At 38.3% G+C, this 22,438-nt stretch overlaps 1 protein-coding gene and 1 pseudogene across 2 annotated transcripts in view; one reads left to right on the forward strand and one right to left on the reverse strand.

Moving 5' to 3' along the window:
• MXI1 (MAX interactor 1, dimerization protein) overlaps nucleotides 1–22,438 on the reverse strand; it is an 82,701-nt gene that overhangs the window by 14,760 nt on the left and 45,503 nt on the right. The gene's annotated exons all lie outside the window — the stretch shown is intronic.
• On the forward strand, nucleotides 9,878–20,824 carry LOC118632625 (annotated as a pseudogene).

The raw sequence follows: 22,438 nt of genomic DNA on the forward strand, positions 1-22,438 counted from the left end.
CCTTGCCATACCCCTTTCTCAGATAATTAATACTTGATTTCCATACCAATCACACTATATTTTAATTATCTTTTAGATAGGGCTGAATCCATACTTTTAGTCATTTCAGGTCTTCAAATACCAAACAGAAGGACTGGCTCACAGTGGGGAGAAGGCATGTAACAATTTCCAGTGGCCATATCTAGACTCTCTAACTCACCAAAGTTGAGGTAACAATAGTGGGGCCTCTAAACAGTACAATCAGATTCGAGGCCAACATTCATTAGAGATCTGCTTATGGATGCCAAAATTCTACACTGGGTTTTTTGTGTGCAGCTGAAGTCACCAACAAAGATGACTACAAGTAGAGTAACCAACAATCTCCAACTTAACTCTTGATTAGAATCAACATCTCTTTTAATAGTGACACACAGGGTTAAGAATTGCAGACATCACACCAGTGTGTGACTTATTTACAGTGATGAGGACTAGGACAACAATGTCAAATGAAATTAAAAAGTAACATTTTTAAATTCTTTTTCGGCACCAATTTTGACTTTTAGACTTTATTAACAACAGGCTTCCTAGCAAATAGAAAATCTGATTTAAGTTTGGCCTCTGTTCTAGTTGTTGTTCAACAAATAGTGACAATAACAAGTATAATACTACTGCAATTACTAAGAAGAAAACAGAAAAGAAACAGTTATGAGGAAAAAGTCTAAAAAGAAGTACTCCACAACGCATGCGTGGTGGTGGTGGTGGTGGTGGTGGGGGGGATTAAATGAACAGTTTTTATTCCATCTGGTAATATGAGAAATTAATGTTTGTACATATTTACAAGATCCCAGGACTGCTGATCACATGAAGCCTACAATGTAGAACATATAAAACAATTTCATCTCTAAGGAAGACTTGACTTTTGACAGCCTCATTTGAAAAAAAATAATTAAAATCTGGTTCCAGAGGCATATATTCTTCACTGAAACTCCCACAGGAACACAGTCTCCAAAGTGATTTAACAGAAATTGCTCACTTGACGTCCATTCTGAGCTAAATTTAGATTCCATGCATACATCTCATCCCCTCTGTTTATGAGGATTTGGTTTAAAAACAACAACAACAAAAACAACAACAAAAACTTATTCATTCACCATATTTCTTCTTTGGTCACACAAGAACTTTCTGTATTCCAAGTTTCAAAGTCTGGGAAATAGGGCTACATCACTGGAGAAAACAGGGGCAATTTGTTCTAAATACAAAATAGCTTATTTTCCTTTGGCAACTCTCCAGGGGTTTCGGTGGAGGGAAAGGATACTCTCTTCTCTAGAGAGATCAGGAGAGATCAGGCCCTGAACCTGGCCTACTGTCAAAACTTAGTTGGGGGGGGGAGAAATTTAAAAAATTATTTACCTTTCACATCAATTAGGAGATTGATTAAAGGTTTTTTGCATTATTAACTGTTTTTCTACTCTTCAGCCTTTTGTTGGTGTTCATCCCTATTCTGGCAGCCCCCATTGGCTGATTTAATGGTACCAAGGGGCTGAGAAGTGTTGCTGTCCAAAAGAAAGAGCATTCCTCACAGAGACTGGGAAGGCAATCAGCAATCACAACAGTAGCTACTTGTTAATTTTCTATTTGAAACACAGTGATGTCAATAGTATTGTATCCTGCCAGCCACCATGGGGTAAAGTACATTTTGAAACCAAAACAAACTTCCTACGTGCTGGCAAGTCAGAGACACAGTGATAACGTTCCATAAGACACTGCCCTAGTTTCATATGCAAAATGTACATAACAAACATTAGTCTACTCTTCTATAAAAGTTTAAGTCTAACTCTCTCAGCCCATTCCTACCCACAGCCCGGTGAAGATATTTTATTGTCAAATTATAGTCCAGAGTGGCAGAGGGAAATGAAATATTGTTACTGATCTCTAATAAAACGGTGAACCTACATAGCACAAATAGCACACTGAAAGAATACTTTGTAATGTAAATGTTAATTTAGAGGCATAAAAATAAAAATAGCACAATGCCTTTTAAAAATGGCCCTGCTGCCCCAGCTGGTTTTGCTCAGTGGTTAGAGCGTCGGCCTGTGGACCAGAGAGTCCTGGGTTTGGTTCCCGCTAAGGGCACATACCTTGATTGCAGTTTGTCCCCGGCCCTGTGGGGTTGTGTGGGTGGCAGCCAGCTGATGTGCCTCTCTCACATCGATGTCTCTCTCTCTCTTCCTCCCTCCTTCCTTCCCGCTCTATCTGAAGATAAATGCAAAAATGTCCTCGGGTGAGGATTTAAAAAAAAAAAAAATGGCCCTGCTAATCAGATGATTAGTATAATAGTTCATTTTAAGGGAATGTATTCACTTAGAAGGAAAGACACGTTTTATTAAATGGAACAAGAACACTCTGGCCTAAGACTTGATACATCCCTGGAAGATGAATATTCACAATTTGTACTGATTATGAATAACCTAAAATAGGGAGCTAAATGATTAAAAGTGGTGATCTCCTTACTACTGGCAGATAGCAAATGGTTTGGCATTGCTGGATATCTGCCAATTTAGTCAAGCCAGCCAGGGATTATCTTTAAAGTCCCATTTTAGCACAATTTCCCCAAAATCAAAATGCAAGGAGTTATGTTTTTTATTTTGTTTTGGGGTTTTCTTGGGGGAGGGTAAAATTGGGGGCAGGATAAGGGTAACAATGAGCAATTGTTGGCCAATCTGTAATTAATCCATCGGGCATTTGGAACCTCTGGAAAAATCAGACTCAGAAATTTAAGCATCACAGTTCTGACAATGGCAGAGAATTAACATTTGGGTATCTTTTTTTTTTTTTTTTTTTTTAGATAGAGTGGGAGCGAGGGAGTGAGAAAGAGAAACTTCGATTGGTTGTCTCCTGCACAACACCAACTGGGCCAGGGATAGAACCTGCAAAAGAGGCATGTGCCCCTGACCAGGAATCGAACCCAAGACTCTTCAGTCCATGGGCTGATGCCAAGACCACTGAGCCAAATTGGCCAGGGTTTGGTATCTTTTTATTTCAAAGTTACTTAACTCTTCTGATCGTTCTCTTTCATTATACTATTATCACTTTTTTTTTTCTGACCACAAAGGGACCAAATGAAGAGTAGTTTTTGAGTTACTTTTGGAGGCAGCCTCACATAACACCTGGCATCAATCCTGGGCATGCTCTCTTCTGATAAAGCAAAAAATTTTTTTAGTATTGTATTTGGACACTGACAGATGAGCATTTTTAGGTAGGTAGAAAGTGAACATGCCTTAAGAACTACTTTACTTTTTAAAACCCTTCTGAAAAGGAATTCAATGGATTAACCACAAATACAATAGTCTCCTAAAAGGCAAACTCTTACCAGTAAAAAACTGGGTTCAAATTATGACTGGTTTGCAAAACTACACTTTTTGACTTGTTTCTATTTATTTATTTTTAATTTTTTTTCTTTATTGATTTGAGAGAGAGAGGAAGGGAGAGGGAGAGAGGTAGAAAAATCGATGAGAGAGAACATAGATGGCTGCCTTCTGCATGCCCCCCGCTGGGAATTGGGCCCACAACCTGAGCATGTGCCCTGACCTGGAATTGAACTGGAGACCTCCTGGTGCATGGGTTGACGCTCAACCACTGAGCCACACCAGCCGGCAACTTGTTTCTTTTTATATTGTCTAAATTTTAGTTTGATTTTCCTCTGGATCAGCACTGGTTAGAATGAAATGAGAGAAGAATCAGAGATCGAATATTTATTTTGTGTGATTCCAGCCTCGACTCAATACCAACACAATTTTCTCTCCAAGGACTGTTGCACAAGTGCCATTACACTCTGATTATAGGAGAACAGCCCTGAAGAATCTACATTGTTCTGTGGCTTTGAGAATAAGGAAAAGCCAGGAGGAGGGAAGATGTTCCGTTTTGTTACCACTGCCAATCAAAATCCTGGCTGTTCATCAGGGCAGGTTGTATGGCTCTCTCGCCTAAGTATATCCCAACAACAAGAATGTAAAAATCAGTGCTGCAATCAAAATGAAGGTGAAAGAGTTTGGAGGATAAGTTTGCCCAACACGGCTACATTTCCTTTCAGATAATAGAGATATTACAGGATGAAAGTCCTAAAACATCTTCCAGGATTACCAGTATCTCTAATCTCAGTGAACAGGAGGTATATGAAAGATCCTTTAAAATGATGAAAAATAAGACCCAAAATCTATTCAGTATTTTCTTTTAAACACACCAATACTTCCTGAACATTCAAGTTAGCAAATGCAGTTCATATTTCCTCCTCATCTGACCTAATATATGCAGCAGTAAATTCCGACTGCTTTCAAAGTTCTCAGAGCCCAGTATCAACAAATTGCTCTTTAGAAAAGCCTCCTCTGTTATAAAAATAGCAGTCTTGCAAAGTTCTTGGGCTCTATCTAATTTGTGTTATGTTTACAAATGTTTTAACTGCAAAGATGAAATTTCCAATTGAAAAAGAACCTTATTTAGAAGAGACTGGATTTTTTTTTTTATAGTTATACCAAATACAAGCTGTTCTATAATTTGTGAACCAGGCTGGAATAAAGTGAATCAAGATAGAAAAACCATACAGACGTTACAATCCTAGAGAAAAATGGCATAATTGGTCACACCAACGATCCAAACGCCAGAATGTTTTTGTCAGTGACACCAACAGATGGCTCTCGGAAACTACGATGGTTGTCCTCCATGACAATACATACATATTACAAAAAGATACCCCTAACATCTTTATAATAAAACACTATAGCAATATTTTATCAAAGAACTGATCTAAACTGCTTTGATTTTATTTTCATTTTTTATTAGGTAATAAGTCCCTATATAGTTAGCACTCACTGTATACAGTAGGACTGTCTTCTTCTTCTTTCTTTTTAATCTGAAAAGTCTTCCTTCAAGCTTCAAGGGAGTGTACTCCCTAATACTAGTCATTATAATTTTGATGAAAAAAATCTTAGTGTACTCTTTCTTAATTTTAATATTTCTCCCTTATTCTAATTTAGCTATTTCATTTCCAGATTAGCCCACATTTTTATCATTTAATTTTAGATTATTGCAAGGGGTTGGTCGGCCTTGCTCTAATTACTTTCGGATAAAGGTATTAAAAAAAATAAAGCATTCTATGAAAAATAGATTTTTTAAATGGCATAAAATCCTATATCAATCTCTTGTATCAGTTTTTAGACACTTTAAAAGAGACAGGTTAGTATGTTGAAAAATTTAAAAGTCCATAATCTCAGGTTGATGTACTAGAGCAGGCAGCAAGTTTATAAAGGCACAGGATTTCCCACAGAAACATCTTGATTGGGGTTCTCTATTAAAGGATAAACTGAGCCCTGGTCAGTTTGGCTCAGCGGTTAGAGCCTCGGCCTGCAGTCCTGAGAGACCCGGGTTCGATTCCCGCTAAGGGCACGTACTTCGGTTGCAGTTTGTCCCTGGCCCTGGTTGGTTGTGCGGGTGGCAGCACTCGATGTGTCCCTTCACGTCGATGTTTCTCTCTCTCTCTCCCTTCCTCTCTCTCCCTCCCACTCTATCTGTACAAAAAATGGAAAAATATCCTCGGGTGAGGATAAAAAAAAAAAAGGATAAACTGAGAAGCACTCAGAAAAAATGCAAGTTACAAAGGTAAATATATGATAGCAAAAATTACTAGGCTGTTCATCACATAGGGCTTACTGGAATAAAATGAACATCTTCAACAGCACTTGAAAACAAAATGACGTCTAAGAGTTTCTGGAGAGCTACACATATTGGGCTTTTAGTTATTCTTATTTACCTGACGCTACAGCAGATTTATCTGTCCCAGTTGAAGCTTTTGGTTGTTTTCACAAGACACTTGGGCGTTCACCAAGATTGACACTAAAGTAAGGGGAGAATCATAGTAGACACTCCTTCATAGGGAAATGATACTTTAGTGATTTAGCTATCATTAAAGACATATCAAGAAAGCAACCATAGACTATGAGAATATGAAAGTTTTATCACATTCTCTAAATGTAGTCCCAGATCCATGTCTATCTTATCCAGACTGAATAGCTAAAAGTTCACTTTCACCCCACAGTAAGTGACAAACTATATTTTAATGATTAAGAGCAAAAAAGCTTCTGATGCAACATTTCTCCTGAAAGTCTTTTCAAACATACTAAAAATGTGATAAAACCAATTTTGGCAAACTCCTAGAGAGAACCATGCAAGTCATAGGAATAATTACTCATAACTAAGTTGTTGATACTAATTTCAGCCCATGATAACCCCAATATGAGTTTATCTCAACTCCCATCTGAAACACACACACACACTTAACACTTAATAATATATATTGATTATAGGGGCTTTATAATAATATCTTTCGTATTCTACCTAGTTAGACAGTAAGTCATCAAAAACAGGGCCCAGGACTACTTTTTGTTTTTAAATATGTTTTTATTGACTTTTTAGAAAGAGAGGAAGGGAGAGAAAGATAGCAACATCAATGTGAGAGAAAAAACATTGACCAGCTGCCTTCTGCAGGCCCCCTCCTGGGGATTGAGCCTGAAACCCCAGGGAATGTGTCTGACCAGGAATCCAACAGGGACCTCTCAGTCCGTGGGATAATGCTCAATCCACTGAGCCACACCAGCTGGGCAGGACTACTTGTTTTATCCTATCCCCAGCACCCAGCACACAGTCAATTCCTAGTAAAGTTCTTGTCAGTTGACATGCAATTATCATTAGGAGTCCTTTTTCAGTGTCAGGAACTAATGAGCTACTTCAAATGAACTCCCACTACCACCAAATATTTAAATAAAAAAACATAACATGATCTTGGGGTTAATGGTATATAAGACTGTTCAGAGACATTAGCACAGACAACTGACCATTACCCATTGCTTATAAGTCATCCTAGATTGATTTCCAAAGGAAGTTTAAAACAAATCCTAAATTTTCAAGATCAAGCAAGTTTGAAACTAATCTTCAACCTAAAATTACAACATATTTCCTAGTTATCACAAGTAAAAGTGCAAAGGGTGGGGAAGAGGACAGAATTAGAGAGGGGGTCAAATTGTACTTTAATGTAAACAGTAAAACTGTTGCTAAAAGATGAGTAATTCTTAACTGTTTATTCCTAACCACTGTCTGTTGTACATGTACTAGCAGCATCTAACCCCTCTGTACTAAAATATTCAAAGCTCTATCAAAAATATTGAGAAACCTCTAATTAACCTTCACTTGCCAAGAAAGATAGGGACATTTTGCAAACTGAAGCTGCCAAGTTCAAACATGTGCTTGAGCTCCAGCTTTGCTATGTCTAAACTAAGAAATCCTAGATAGCCCAGCCGGTGTGGCTCAGTAGTTGAGTGTCGACTCATGCACCAAGAGGTCGCTGGTTCGAGTCCCGGTCAGGGCGCATGCCCAAGTTGTGGGCCAAATCCCCAGTGGGGGGCATGCAGGAGGCAGCCAATCAATGTTCTCTCTCATTGATGTTTCTCTCTCTTCCCCCCTCACCCTTCCTCTCTAAAATTAGTAATAAAAAAGAAGAAATCCTAGATAGACATAGAATATAGTTATTTATATTGTTTCCAGAAAGTGCCTTAAAGCTAATGTTTAAAAATCCATTTTTTTCTATTTTATTCAAATAAATATTACTAAACTAAGCGTTGTTGACTACAATTTAAAAAAATTTTTACTCTGGCAACTTCTAAGGCCAATTAAACATTTGGAAAATGCCTATTAACTTTATTACAAGTAAATTAACCTACATATCTATCTGCATGAAAATAAAAAAATCTATGACCTCAAGAATAGTGAAACACTAATCACAAATATTTTTTCTTCTAAGTACAGCAAATCAAAATGTGCTAAACATATTTTCTCCTTCTTATTGAATTTATTACGGTGACACTGGTTAACAAAATTATATAGGTTTCAGGTACACAATTCTACAACACATTATCTGTACACTGTATTATGTGTTCACCACCCCAAGTCAAGTCTCTGTCCATCACCATTTATCCCCCCTATACCCACCCTCATCTTGCCCCACACTGTTGTCCATGTCTATGAGTTTCTCTCTCTCTTTTCCTCAATCCTATAACTTTTAAACATTTCTAATAAAATGCTCACTAGAGCAAGAACAAATTTTTATATGCCATATTTGAAATATACTAAAGTAGTTACAGATCATTTCCTATTTAATAAACTCTTGTTATCTCTATTTTAATTACTTCACAGCTTTCAAAAGAGCCAAACTCATAACTGCTTTTTAAAATCAATAAATAGCCCTAGCTGGTTTGGCTCAGCGGTGAGAGCATCGGCCTGCAATCCAGAGAGACCCAGGTTCGGTTCCCACTAAGGGCATGTACCTCGGTTGCAGTTTGTCCCTGGCTCCGGTTGGGTCGTGCAGGTGGCAGCCACTCAATGTGTTTCTTTCACGTCCATGTTTCTCTCTCTCTCTCTCTTCGTCTCTCTCCCTCCCATTTTTTGATCAAAAAATAAAAAAATGTCCTCGGGTGAGGATAATAATAATAATAAATAAATATTCATACACACATATACACATACATATTTTTAAATTCTGGCATAATAAGAATGGCTCTAGATGAATACCTGTGAGCACCAATTGGCCATTTTCATACAATTTCTTTGGCTAGAAGCATTTATGGAAATTCCCAGCATTCTATGTTTTCCTAAAGCTATTAATTCTAAACTAAGAGAGACGTTAGCTTTCCAAAAAAGAATAAATCTTCCTAAGGCTCCACCCAAGAACAATGTTCAGCTGATTATGGAAACTTCCATGAAAGAATCTGTTTAAATAATTATACAGGCTTTTAATGATGTCAAATTAAAGAGCTATAAAAATGAACCAAGTTACCAAAAAATCAGAAGCAAAACAGGATGAACAAAACTGCAAAAATCATAGGGAAGAATCTGTAACTCAAAAAGCAAGCTGATATTTAATAAGATGCAAATACCAAGTAATAGAGCTATGCAGACAAAACAGGAGCAAAACATGTCTAAATTCCAAACATTTTGAGGAAATGCTTCCACAATAAAAAAGATCTGTCATAGCTCCTATGTTATTTATAGTAAAATTTTAAGTCACAATTGAGTTTCTTGGTCTGCTGTACAAATTCAAATACAGAAAGAAATGTACTTTCATCTGTATAACCAGCATACTCAAGAGGCACTTTCTTATGGTACAACAACTTTAGTAGAGGTCCCATTATGAAGCACAATTACCACATATTTCCTAAGTGGGTCATATTACCTAGAATATCCTATGGGGACAAACTGTTCTCTCTGAAGCAGGAGTGAAGAACAAAACTATTTTCCTTGGAAAGAGAAGATATTTGCAGGGTAGCAAATATCTCACTCTGTGCCTTCCTAAAATATCTTCTATCTTGAAGTGGCAGATCACTCACACACATACACACACACACACACACACACACACACACACACCAAACAAAAACAAAGTAAACAAAAAAACCCAGCTATTTATTTGACTTGGCATTTAACTTTTTTCTCTTAATCTAACACAAGGTGCATAGCCTACTACAAAAATCAAACACCAAAAATGTTAATTACTAATTCACTAAGAACCTGTTCTTTGCAAGACACTGTGTCAGATACAAAGATGAGCAAGTTACAGTCCCTCCCCTCACAAAATATATATAATATAGAAAGTGAGGACATTACAGTATAAGAATTAAAATTCATGTAGGTGACACAAACAGTGAACAAATAGGAATTTAGAGGAGATACCACTTTGGATAATCAGGAAAGGCTTCATGAAAAACATACGTATTAGTTGTACCTTGAAGACAGTGTGAAAAGGTTCTGTGTTCGGAATCAGAATATTCTCATCCTGACTTTGTCATTCATCAGCTCGATGGAACAGGTAACTTGGAGCAACTTAGGTTTCTTTACCCATAAAATAAGGATACTAGACTAGATGATTTAAAAAAATTTTTTTTCTTTATTGATTTGAGAGAGAGAGGAAGGGAGAGGGAGAGAGAGAGATAGAGACATTGATGAGAGAGAACATCGATTGGCCACCTCCTGCACGCCCCCCCCCCCAGGGGATTTGGCCCACAACCTGGGCATGTGCCCTGACTGGGAATCGAACTGGTGACCTGTTGGTACAGGGTTGATGCTCAGCCACTGAGTCACACCAGCCAGGCTAGACTAGATGATTTTTAAAGGTCCTTTCCAGCTTTATTATCTATGGAAATGTATGGGTAAAATTACCCATACATTATTGCCTTTTCAAAATCTTTTCTAAGTTCACAAGTAACACACTCTTATGACAAACACTCTAGCAATAAAATCAACATGATAGTTTCTACTTGACTCTAACTCCCTTTCCCAGAGGTAACAAGTGTATCAGTTTGACATGTATCTTTCTAGAACTTTTCCAATGTATTTACATATATGATTATTGTATTTTTCTTATCCTCATCTGAGAACATTTTTGCATTTATCTTCAGATAAAGCAGGAGGGAGAGAGTGAGGAAAAGAGAAGGAAACATCGATGTGAGAGAGACACATTGAGTGGCTGCCACCCACATGACCCCAACCGAGGCAGGGACAAACTGCAACCGAGGTACATGCCCTTAGTGGGAACCGAACCCGGGACTCTCTGGTCCGCAGGCCGATGTTCCAATCACTGAGCCAAACTGGCCAGGGCTGATTATTGCATTTTTTAAACACAAATAAGATCATATTGGAAATACTATTTTGCAATTGGCTTTTTTCACATTATATGTCTTGGAAATCTCTCCACACACACACACATAGAGGTCTAAATCATTCTTTTTATTTCCTCCAACTTTATGGATGTATTATCATTTAGTTAGCCAATCCTCTATGGATAGGAATTCAGATTCTAATTTTTTGTTATTTATAAACACTTTTGTTATTCTTGTTCATGCCTCTATGTGCATTAGAAGATCAAAAGGGGAGTGGGGAGAAGAGGAGTCAAAGAATTTGAGCCAAAAGTATAAAGGTAGAAAATATCGGGGAAGATGAAGAAGTTTGAACCAGGAGTCCATGTTTTAGCAAAAGAGGAAATAGGAGTCACAATAATATACAGGGAAATATCTTCAGACCAGGAGTTATAAGATATGGATCCTGGCCCTTGGTTCAAAAACTAGATCTCAGAGTAAAAAGTGGGACTGAATACTTAAAATCTCAAAAAATTTTTAACTAGAAGAGATCTTAATGATCATTCCATTCTACCACCTAATTTTAGAGAAACTAAAGCCCTACCCCTAAACTAGAAAGTGATACTGATAATGCCTATCTTTGTGCTTTTTGCCTCACACTCTGCTGAGGGGATTTAACAAAAAGTTTGAATAGTCCCTGTGATAAACACTATAAAAAAGTAAAAAAAAATAAAGAAGTGAGAATGGCTGACCCATAAAGAGGTTACAATTAAAGATAGCATACATTTCTAGTTGATCCAGTCAGCACAACTCTGATTTCCAGCAGCCCTTAGCAACTATGAAGGGGGAAAAAAATAAACAGTGGAGATGCTGCAAAATTAGAGATGGAATTGCAAACTATCAAAGCAGTGAGGACATTACTGAAAAGCTACCTTGATTGTCCAAATGATAAGGAAAATAAATGTCAATATACTGACCTGCAGCTACTTTCTCTTCAGACTGTTTCTAGACTGTTTCAAATAAGCTAAGTTGTCCTTCCTTGGAGTTTTGTGTAACATCAGTGTGCTTTCCCCTGCTGGTGTGACACACCCTCATCTAGTGATCACTACTGTCTATTAAAATGACTGATTAGGTACAGCAATACCATACAATAACCACCACAAAACTGGATTTCTGGAGCCTGAGCAAATATAAACTTGTCAGAGAATACAACAACAACAAAAAGTGACCAGGAGTTAACACAATAATGTTTACATATTAACTTGTTACATATCCTTAGAAGTCAAAGGTAAGTATTTTTCCAAAAGGGACAAGGTCTTAAATATTCACTAGTATTTAAATCTCAGAATTCATATCTATATCTGTGTTTGTGTGTGTGTATATATACAGCTTTGAGAAATGTATTTCTAATTATACACAAAGGTACATATGCTTCTTAGGACAAATTCTACTTTTATAGAAATATTTATTTATTATTATAAAATAAGTACTTATTATAAAATAACCTTTTATCATTACAGCTATAGCACCATGTGTTATAATAATCTTTAGATATTTTACAAAGTTCTAAACTTTTAATGACGTGAGGTTCTATGTTCCTTTTTTCAACTATTCTTTCATTTTGTGTATGTATGTGGCAGGGGGTAGTTTACATACATACATATGTATGCATGTATTTATACCAAGAAGAATGCTTTGGAGACAACAGAATAATAATTAAGTTTCTACTATGCCTTTAATTACTGAACTTAAAATATTCAGGATCTCTTCCTTGCACTCGAGTGAATAATAACCAACATATCAGGGTGAGAGTCTTACTACAAAAAACAAGGGCAATGAATAAGAACAAGAGGAGGGTCATGAAGCAGATGAATACAAATATATTCAGGAAGAGCCCAGCTGGTGTGGCTCAGTTGGCTGAGTATCATCCCATGCACCAGGAGGTCAATTGATTTGATTCTTGGTCAGGGCATATGCCTGAGTTGCAGGCTTGATCTCCAGTAGGGAGTGTGCAGGAGGCAGTCAATTGATGTTTCTCTCTCATCCATGTTTCTATCTCTCTTTCTCCCTCTTCCTTCCTCTCTCTGAAGTCAATAAAAACATATACAAAATTAAAATAAATAAATATTCAGGAAGAGATAGTTTGATTTCTTAAGGAGGGGGGGTGATGCTTCTAGGGCCATGTTTAAATTTCAGTGTGAAGAAGAACTGACTCCGGGGATCGAAAAATGGCGGCGGAGTGAATGGAAGCTACACAGACCGTCTCCCAGAACCAAACTGGATTTACAACTATAACACAGACAAATTGATGGGAAAAAGCAACAGAAAAGCAGCTTGCAAGGACCATATAACAAGGGACACTGACTCCATCCTGGTAGGTTTGCGAAGGCGCGAGACGGGGCTGGGAGCCCACGGTCGGCAGCTCGGCAGCGGCCTTAGCTGGGAGCAGCGCCCTCAGGTTACACTCCCAGGCGGCTCTACAGCGCAGAGCTGGGACAGAGGCTAAAAAATCCACAGCCACTCACCTTGGGCTCCGGCAGAGGGAGGGCAGACTGGACTGGAACTGTGTCGGGACATTCGGGATTTGTAGGGCACCCAGAGCGTTTGCTGAGTGCCAGCCACGCAGGACGGTGGCCACATTGCTCCTTCCCAGGGCTCTGGGGAGAGGCAGCAGCCCCTCCCTCAGAGATCCAACCCCACCCTGTGGGCCACTGAAGTGCTAATTGAGGCTCATTAACAACCAGCATCTGCCCCACCCTCGTGAAAGCCCCTTGTGCTAAGCACCTGAGGGAGTTTTTCAATCAACTGACAACCCAAAACTCATCAAGTAACCTCCACTGCTAGCCTCCAGGCAAAAAGCTAGAGGATAACAGTACCTTTCCTGGGCTGGCAACTTTAACCAGGAAAAGTAAGACTTGACATTGGTGTTTAACGTGGGTCCTCCCTCGCTCATCTAAACATAGGAGAGGGAGCCACAAACAGCAGAACACCAACACCCACAGGGAAAACTTGACAGGCTCCAAAGCCCACAGTGATAGCCAAAATGGTGAAACACAGAAACAGAAGCCAAATGAAAGAGCAAGAGACCTCCACTGAAGATGAGATCAATGTGGAGCAATTAGGCATGTTAACAGAGCTAGAATTCAGAGCCATGATCTTGAGGAAGCTGAACAGCATGAGTAAGGACATAGAGACACTGAAAATAAGCCAACTGGAAATTAAAATCCATCAAGAAGAGATAAAAAATGACACATCAGAAATGAAAAACACATTGGAAGGTTTAAAAAGTAGAGTATAGGAAGATGAGGACCGGATCAGTGAATAAGAAAACAGAGTAGAAAAAATCAACCAATCAGAAAAACAAAAGAAAAAAACTATTAAAAAACAGGAAGACAGCTTAAGAGACCTGTGGGACAACTGGAAACGTAATAATATTCGCATCATAGGAGTCCCCGAAGAAGAAGAAAATGAGCAAGGGATAGAGAATATATTCAAAAAAATAGTGACAGAAAACTTCCCTAATTTGGTGAAGGAAGAAGGCATTCAAGTTCAAGAAGCACAGAGAGTCCCAACTAAGAAGAAACCAAACAGGCCCACACCAAGACACATAGTAATTAAAATGCCACAAATTAAAGACAAAGAGAGAATCCTAAAAGCAGCAAGAGATAAGCAACAGGTTACCTACAAAGGAAAACCCCATAAGGCTCTCAGCTGACTTCTCACAAGAAACACTACAGGTCAGAAGGGAATGGCATGAAGTAATCAAAATCATGAAAAACAAGATTCTGAATCCAAGACTACTCTACCCAGCAAGGCTATCATTCAAAATAGAAGGTCAAATAAACAGCTTCCCAGAAAAAAAAAAGGCTAAGGGAATACATTAGCACCAAACCAGCACTGCAAGAAATGTTAAAAGGACTGCTGTAATTAGCAGTAGAAATGGGAAGAAAAATAGAACCACACTAAACAAAAATGGCAATAAATAAGTACATATCAATAATCACCTTAAATGTAAATGGATTGAATGCTCCATAAAAAGACACAGAGTAGCTGACTGGATAAGAAAGCATGACTCGCCCTGGCCGGTTTGGCTCAGCGGTTGGAGCGTCAGCCTGCGGTACAGAGAGACCCGGGTTCGGTTCCCGCTAAGGGCACGTGCCTCGGTTGCAGTTTGTCCCCGGCCCTGGTTGGTCGTGCGGGTGGCAGCCACTCGATGTGTCCCTTCACATCGATGTTTCTCTCTGTCTCTCTTCCTCTCTCTCCCTCCTGCTCTATCTGAACAAAAAATGGAAAAATGTCCTCGAGTGAGGATAAAAAAAAAAAAAAAAGAAAGCATGACTCATCTATATGTTGTTTATAAGAGACCCACCTCACAACAAAAGACTCACATAGGTTGAAAGTGAAGGGATGGAAAAAAATTTTCCAAGCAAATGGAAAGGGAAAAAAAGCTGGGGTAGCAATTCTCATATCTGATAAAATAGATTTCAAAATGAAGACCATAACTAGAGACAAAGAAGGCCACTACATAATATTGAAAGGATCTATCCAACAGGAAGATATAACCTTGATAAACATATATGCACCCAATATAGGAGCACCAAAATATATTAAAAATCTTCTGGAGGACTTCCAAGGAGAAATCGACAACAATACAATCATAGCAGGGGACTTCAACACCCCGTTGACAGCACTGGATAGATCCTCTAGGCAAAAAATTAGCAAAGAAACAGAGACTCTAAGTGAAGCACTAGACCAAATGGATTTAATAGGTATCTACAGAGAATTACACCCCAAAACTACAGAATACACATTCTCCTCAAGTGCACATGGGACATTCTCAAAGATAGACCACATGATAGGACACAAACTAAATCTCTACAAGTTCAAGAAGATTGAAATCATATCAAGCATCTTCTCAGATCACAATGGCATGAAACTAGAAATCAATTGCAACAAGAACATGCAAAGACATTTCAATACATGGAGGCTAAATAGCATGTTATTAAACAATGAATGGGTCACCGAGGAGATCAAGGAATAAATTAAAAACTTCTTGGAAACCAATGAAAATGAACACACAACAACACAAAATCTATGGGATGCAGCGAAAGCAGTTCTGAGAGGGAAGTTCATAGCACTACAGGCCTACCTCAAAAAACAAGAAAAATTTCTAATTGATTGTCTAACCTCACAACTTAAAGAATTAGAAAGCAAACAAAAAGTAAAGATCAGAGCAGAAATAAATGACAGAGACCAAAAAAAACAATTCAAAGGATCAATGAAACAAAGAGCTGGTTTTTTGAAAAGATAAACAAGATTGATGGACCCTTAGCTAGACTCACCAAGAAACAAAGAGAGAGAACCCAAATACACAAAATGAGAAATGAAAGAGGAGAAGTAACAACCAACACCACGGAAATACAAAAGATCGTTAACAACTACTATGAACAACTATAATGGCAACAAATTCGAAAATCTAAGCAAAATGGACAAATTTCTAGAAACACACAGACTCCCAAAACTGGACCAGGAAGAGATAGAAAACTTGAACAGACCAATAACAACTAAGGAAATTGAAGAGGTAAACAAGACTCTCCCAGCAAACAAAAGCCCAGGCCCAGATGGCTTCACGGGGGAGTTTTACCGAACATTCAAAAAAGAACTAATACCCATTCTCCTCAAACTACTTCAAAAAATTCAAGAAGAAGGAAGACTTCCAAACACGTTCTATGAGGCCAGCATAATTCTAATTCCAAAACCAGAAAAAGACACTACGAAGAAAGAAAACTACAGGCCAATATCCCTGATGAACATAGACGCCAAAATTCTGAACAAATATTAGCAAATCGGATCCAGAAATACATCAAAAAAATTATTCACCATGACCAATGGGATTCATTCCAGGGATGCAAGGCTGGTACAATATTCGCAAATCAATAAATGTGATATACCACATAAACAAAATGAAGAATAAAAACCACATGATCATATCAGTAGATGCTGAAAAAGCATTCGACAAAATCCATTTCTGATAAAAACGCTCAGCAATGTGGGAATAGAGGGATCATATCTCGACATAATGAAGGCATATATGAAAGACCTACAGCCAACATCATACTCAATGGACAGAAACTAAAAACATTTCCATTAACAACAGGAACAAGACAGTGATGTCCACTTTCGCCACTTTTATTTAACATTGTACTGGAAGTTTTAGCCACAGCAATCAGACATGAAGAAAAAATAAAAGGGATCCAAATTGGAAAGGAGGAAGTGAAACTGTCATTATTTGCAGATGACACGATATTATACATAGAAAACCCTAAAGACTCCATCAAAAATCTACTAGACTTAATAAATGAATTTGGCAAAGTAGCAGGATATAAAATTAACGTCAAGAAATCGACGGCATTCTTGTACAATGATGAACTCACAGAAAGAGAAACTGAAAAAACAATCCCATTTACCATCGCGCCAAAAAAATTAAGATACCTAGGAATAAACTTAACCAAGTAAAGGAAGTAAAGGACCTATTTGCAGAAAACTACAGGTCATTGAAAAAAGAAACAGAGGAAGATATAAAAAAGTGGAAGCACATACCCTGTTCATGGATTGGAAGAATTAACATCATTAAAATGTCCATACTACCCAAAGCAATCTATAGATTCAATGCAATCCCCATCAAAATACCAATGACATATTTCATAGAACTAAAACAAATACTTCAAAAGTTCATATGGAAGCAAAAAAGACCCTGAATAGCCACAGCAATCTTGAAAAAGAAGGACAAAGTAGGTGGGATCACAATTCCAGATATCAGGTTATACTACAAAGCGACGGTAACCAAAACAGCCTGGTACTGGCACAAGAACAGGCATATAGACCAGTGGAACAGAACTGAAAACCCAGAAATGGACCCAAGGCAATACGCTCAATTAATATTTGGCAAAGGTGGCAAGAGCATACAGTGGAGTAAAGACAGCCTCTTTAATAAATGGTGTTGGGAAAATTGGACAGCTAATGCAAAAAAATGAAACTAGACCATCAACTTACACCATACACAAAAATAAACTCAAAATGGATAAAAGACTTAAATGTGACCCGTGAATCCATAAAAATTCTAGAAGAAAATGTAGGCAACAAAATTTTGGACATCATACGGAGCAGAATTTTCACTGATACATCACCTAAGGCAACAGAAATAAAAGAGAAAATGAACACATGGGACTACATCAAACTAAAATTCTGCACAGCAAAAGAAACAATCATCAAAATGGAAAGGCAACCCACTGTATGGGAGAACATCATTGCCAATGATGTATCAGATAAGGGGTTAATTTCCAACACATATAGAGTGCTCATACAACTCAACAAAAGGAAGACAAAGAACCCAATTAAAAAATGGGCAGAGGAGCTGAATAGACACCTTTCCAAACAGGACATACAAATGGCCAAGAGACATATGAAAAAATGCTCAACATCACTAATCATCAGAGAGATGCAAATTAAAACAACAATGAGGTATCACCTCACACCTGTCAGAATGGCCGCCATCAACAAATCATCAAACAAGTGTTGGTGAGGGTGTGGAGAAAATGGGACTCTAATACACTGCTGGTGGGAATGCAGACTGGTGCAGCCGCTGTGGAAAACAATATGGTGTTACCTCAAAAAATTAAAAATTGAACTTCCATTTGACCCAGTGATCCCACTTCTAGGACTATACCCTAAGAAGCCTGAAACACCAATCAGGAAGAATATATGTACCCCCATGTTCATAGCAGCACTATTTACAATAGCTAAGATCTGGAAACAGCCCAAGTGTCCACCAGTAGACGAATGGATCAAAAAGCTGTGGTACATATACACAATGGAGTACTATGCAGCGGTAAGAAAGAAAGATCTCTTATCCTTTGAGACGACATGGAGGGACCTGGAAAGTATTATCCTAAGTGAAATAAGCCAAGCAGAAAAAGACAAATACCACATGATCTCACTTATATACGGAATATAATGAACATAACAGTCTGAGTAATACAGTAGACCCAGAAACATGGAAGTAGGGCACAGACTGACATCCCTCAGAAGAGGGGGTGGGGTGTGGGGTGGAAAGAGATAAACCACAGAACTTATATGCATGTATGCATGACCAATGGACATGGACAACTAAGCCGGGGATGGGGTGGGGAGGGGCTGCCAATGGGGTAAAAAAGGTAAAATATGTGTAACAAAAAAATAAATAAAAAATTAAAAAAAAATTAATGTAAAACAAACACAAAGAACTGACTCCTTTTGACATAAGTAACCAGTGTATCTGGAGTGTGTACATAAATAAGATCATAAGCAGTGTTCGAGATCTGTTGGCAGTGGTGTTCTATGGTACCGAGAAGGACAAATCCTCAGTGAATTTCAAAAATATTTACATCTCACAGGAATTGAATAATCCAGGTGCTAAACAAGTGCTAGAGCTTGCTCAATTTAAGGGGCAGCAGGGGAAAAACATTTCTAAGACCTGACTGGCCAAGGATGTGTCTACTCTAAGTGCTGTGGGTCTGTGCCAGCCTCTTTAGCGATGTCGAGTTTAAGATGAGGCAGAAGAGGATCATACTGTTAACCAATAAAGATCACCAGTTTTGCTCAGTGGTTAGAACACTGGCCTGCAGACCAATGAATCCTGGGTTCCATTCCAGTCAAGGGCACATAACTTGGTTGCAGTTCGTCCCTGACCAGGTCGTGCAGGAGGCAACCAGTTGATCTCTCTCTCTCACATGGATGTGTCTCTCTTCTTCTCTCTTTCTCTCTCCCTCTCTTACCCATTCTCCCACTCCATCTGATGATAAATAGAAAAATATCCTTGGATGAGGATTGAAAAAAAAGATCACCCCCATAGCAATGGCAATGGCAATGCTAAAGCCAGCCTGGCCAGGGATCCTTGTGACACAGCTATCTTTCTTGACTTGATGCACCTGAAAAAACGAAGAGGTTTTGACATATCCTTATTCTACAGTGATATTATCAGCATAGTGGAGGATGAGGACTTAGAGATTCACTTCAAGGAATCAAGCAAGCTAGATCTGTTGAGGAAGGTTTATGCCAAGGAGACCAGAAAGCATGCACTCAGCAGGTTAAAGTTTAAGCTCAACAAAGATATAGTGCTCATTGTCGGCATTAAAATATGGTCCAGAGGCTCTCCTCTAATCAGGCTTTATTGGAAAACAAATGATGCAGTGAAAACCAAGATGCAAACATTTAATGTAAATACAGGCAGTTTGCTTAGTGACACCACGCAGTCTCAGACCTATCTATGGTGAGTCATCAGATTGTACTAGAGAAAGACGAAACAAAAACAGCTGAAACAGTTTGATGAACCAGGTTTGGTTCTCATCAGTTTCAAGCCCTTGAGAATGCAGAAGAAGCATCATTACCTGAGGCCCTCCCTGTTCATGTACCCTGAGGAGTCCCTGATTAATGGGAGCTCAACTCTGTTCAGTGCTCTATTCACCAAGTGTCTGGAGAAGAAGGTCATAGTAGTGTGTACAGACACCCTCCACTTGAACATCCCGTCTTATTATGTGGCCTTGATGCCAGAGGAAGAGGAGCTGGATGACCAGAAAATTCAGCTGGTTTTCTCAGGCTTTCAGCCTGTCTTCTTACCTTATGTTGATGATAAATGGAGGTACCCCTTACTGAAAAAGTCATGGGAAACCCAGAGCAGGGACACAAAATAAAGGCTACTATACAGAAGCTCTGCTTTTAAGTCAGAAGTGATAGCTTTGAGAACCTAGTGCTGCAGCAGCACTTCAGGAACCTGAAGGCCTTGGCTTTGGATTTGACAGAGCCCAAACAAGCAGTAGATCTGACACTGCCCAAAGTTGACCAATGGATGCAAGACTGGGCTCTCTCATGGATGAGTTTAAGGAAATTGTGTACCCACCAGATTACAATCTTGAGGGAAAAGTTCCCAAGCAAAAACATGATGATGAAGGTTCTGGAAGCAAAAGGCCTAAGATGGAATTATCCGAAAAGGAACTGAAGGCCTGTGTCAGCAAGGACACACTGAGTAAGCTTACTGTTTGCCCATGCTGAAGGAAGTCTGCAAGGTGTATGGGCTGGAGGGAGGGATGAGGAAGCAGGAGCTGCTGGGAGCACTCACCAAGCACTTCCAGGACTGATCAGAGACTGTATACCCAGCCACCTTTCCACACTGTTGCCAGGCTGCCTGGTTTTGTTCTCAAGTTGAAAAATGTTTCTCCTGAGCCAGGAAGAATCTGCCTGACAGAAGCCAAGACTTTACATTTATGAGACTTTTGTTGCCATGGAGACAGCGTAGCCCTCCCACTTTGTTGTGCCTTATTCTACTGTCTGGAAAAAAAAAAAAAAAAGCCCTAATTTTGTACTATAAACAAAACAAAACAAAAAACACACAAAGAAAAACATTCACAGAACTATAAAACTTTTCACGTAGGGAAGGAATTCAGAGATATGCTAGGTCTCCTTTTACAGCCACGGAAAGCAAGACCTCAAGAAGTGAGGTAACTTATATGATATCCATAGTCTACCAGTAGTAGAAACAAAAGGAAAAATTATCTTCTGACTTCTGGTACAATTATCACATCAATGTATTACATATCCCCAAAGAAGTCATTTGTTTGGATTCCAGGTATCTTTTTGACAATTTAGCTCCTAAACCATGTATAATAGTAAAATCTACCTTTTCCCAAAATAACAACAGAAGTCATTTACTTATGAGTTCATTAAGTTTCAACTTTTCTTGATTTAGAAGATATGAATATAAACAATATGTTATGTGTTTGTCCTGAGGCTGAATTAATTATTTTCCAAGCAAATTTGTCTTCAAGAATTGGTTAGCAAGTAACCATATTAGGAAAATCTATTCTCATTACTGAATCTTCCCCTTGAGACCTGTGGTTTTTCACTAGTAACACTCATGGAACTTTCACTTGGCATTATTTACTAAAATACATAGAAAAATATAAACAAGTACAAAATAACTTTCATCTTCTCTGCAAAAGCAAAAACATAGCAAAAGAATCTGAATCTCTTCATTTTTAAAAGATAAATGCAAGATAATAAAGAAGTTGCTCATTTAATAAAATATTTCTTACTGATATACCTCTTGGCATACCTGAATTGCCAAAATTTGTACCAAAACAAAAATTTCTTCAAATGAAAATGCTAGTTTAAGAGAAACTGTCTGAATTACATTTATTATTAAACCAATGTTTATTAGAACATTTACACTGTAGTAATTACTATATGTAGCAAAGGAATTTAGTAAACTAGCATGTTGCCTTAAAATCTAGTAGAATTCTGCTACTATATAATTATTATGAGCATCAGTATAAAAGATATAGTCAGTTTTATGGATCAAACACAGTCCTCAAAGTTGCATATAAAATAAATTTTTGTATATTGCATCTAAATCTAAATTAAACTATTCTTTTTAAATTACAAATTTATAGTTTGAGAGGGAGTCTTTTCTTTTTTTAAATACGTTTTTACTGATTTTTTAGAGAGAGAGGAAGGGAGAGAGAGATAGAAACATCGATGTGAGACAGAAACATCAATGGGCTGCTTCTTCCACTGTAGATCGAGCCTGCAACCTGGGCATGTGCCCTGACTGAGAATCGAACCAGAACCTCTCAGTCCATGGGATGATGCTAAATCCACTGAGCCACACCAGCCAGGCAGGAAGTATTTTCTTAAACAAGTTACAGCTGCACTGAGATATAGACTCTGCAATCACTTGGATAAAAAGCTGCTAC

The sequence above is a fragment of the Molossus molossus genome, unplaced genomic scaffold (assembly GCF_014108415.1).
Source record: "Molossus molossus isolate mMolMol1 unplaced genomic scaffold, mMolMol1.p scaffold_m16_p_17, whole genome shotgun sequence".
Classification (NCBI taxonomy): domain Eukaryota; kingdom Metazoa; phylum Chordata; class Mammalia; order Chiroptera; family Molossidae; genus Molossus; species Molossus molossus.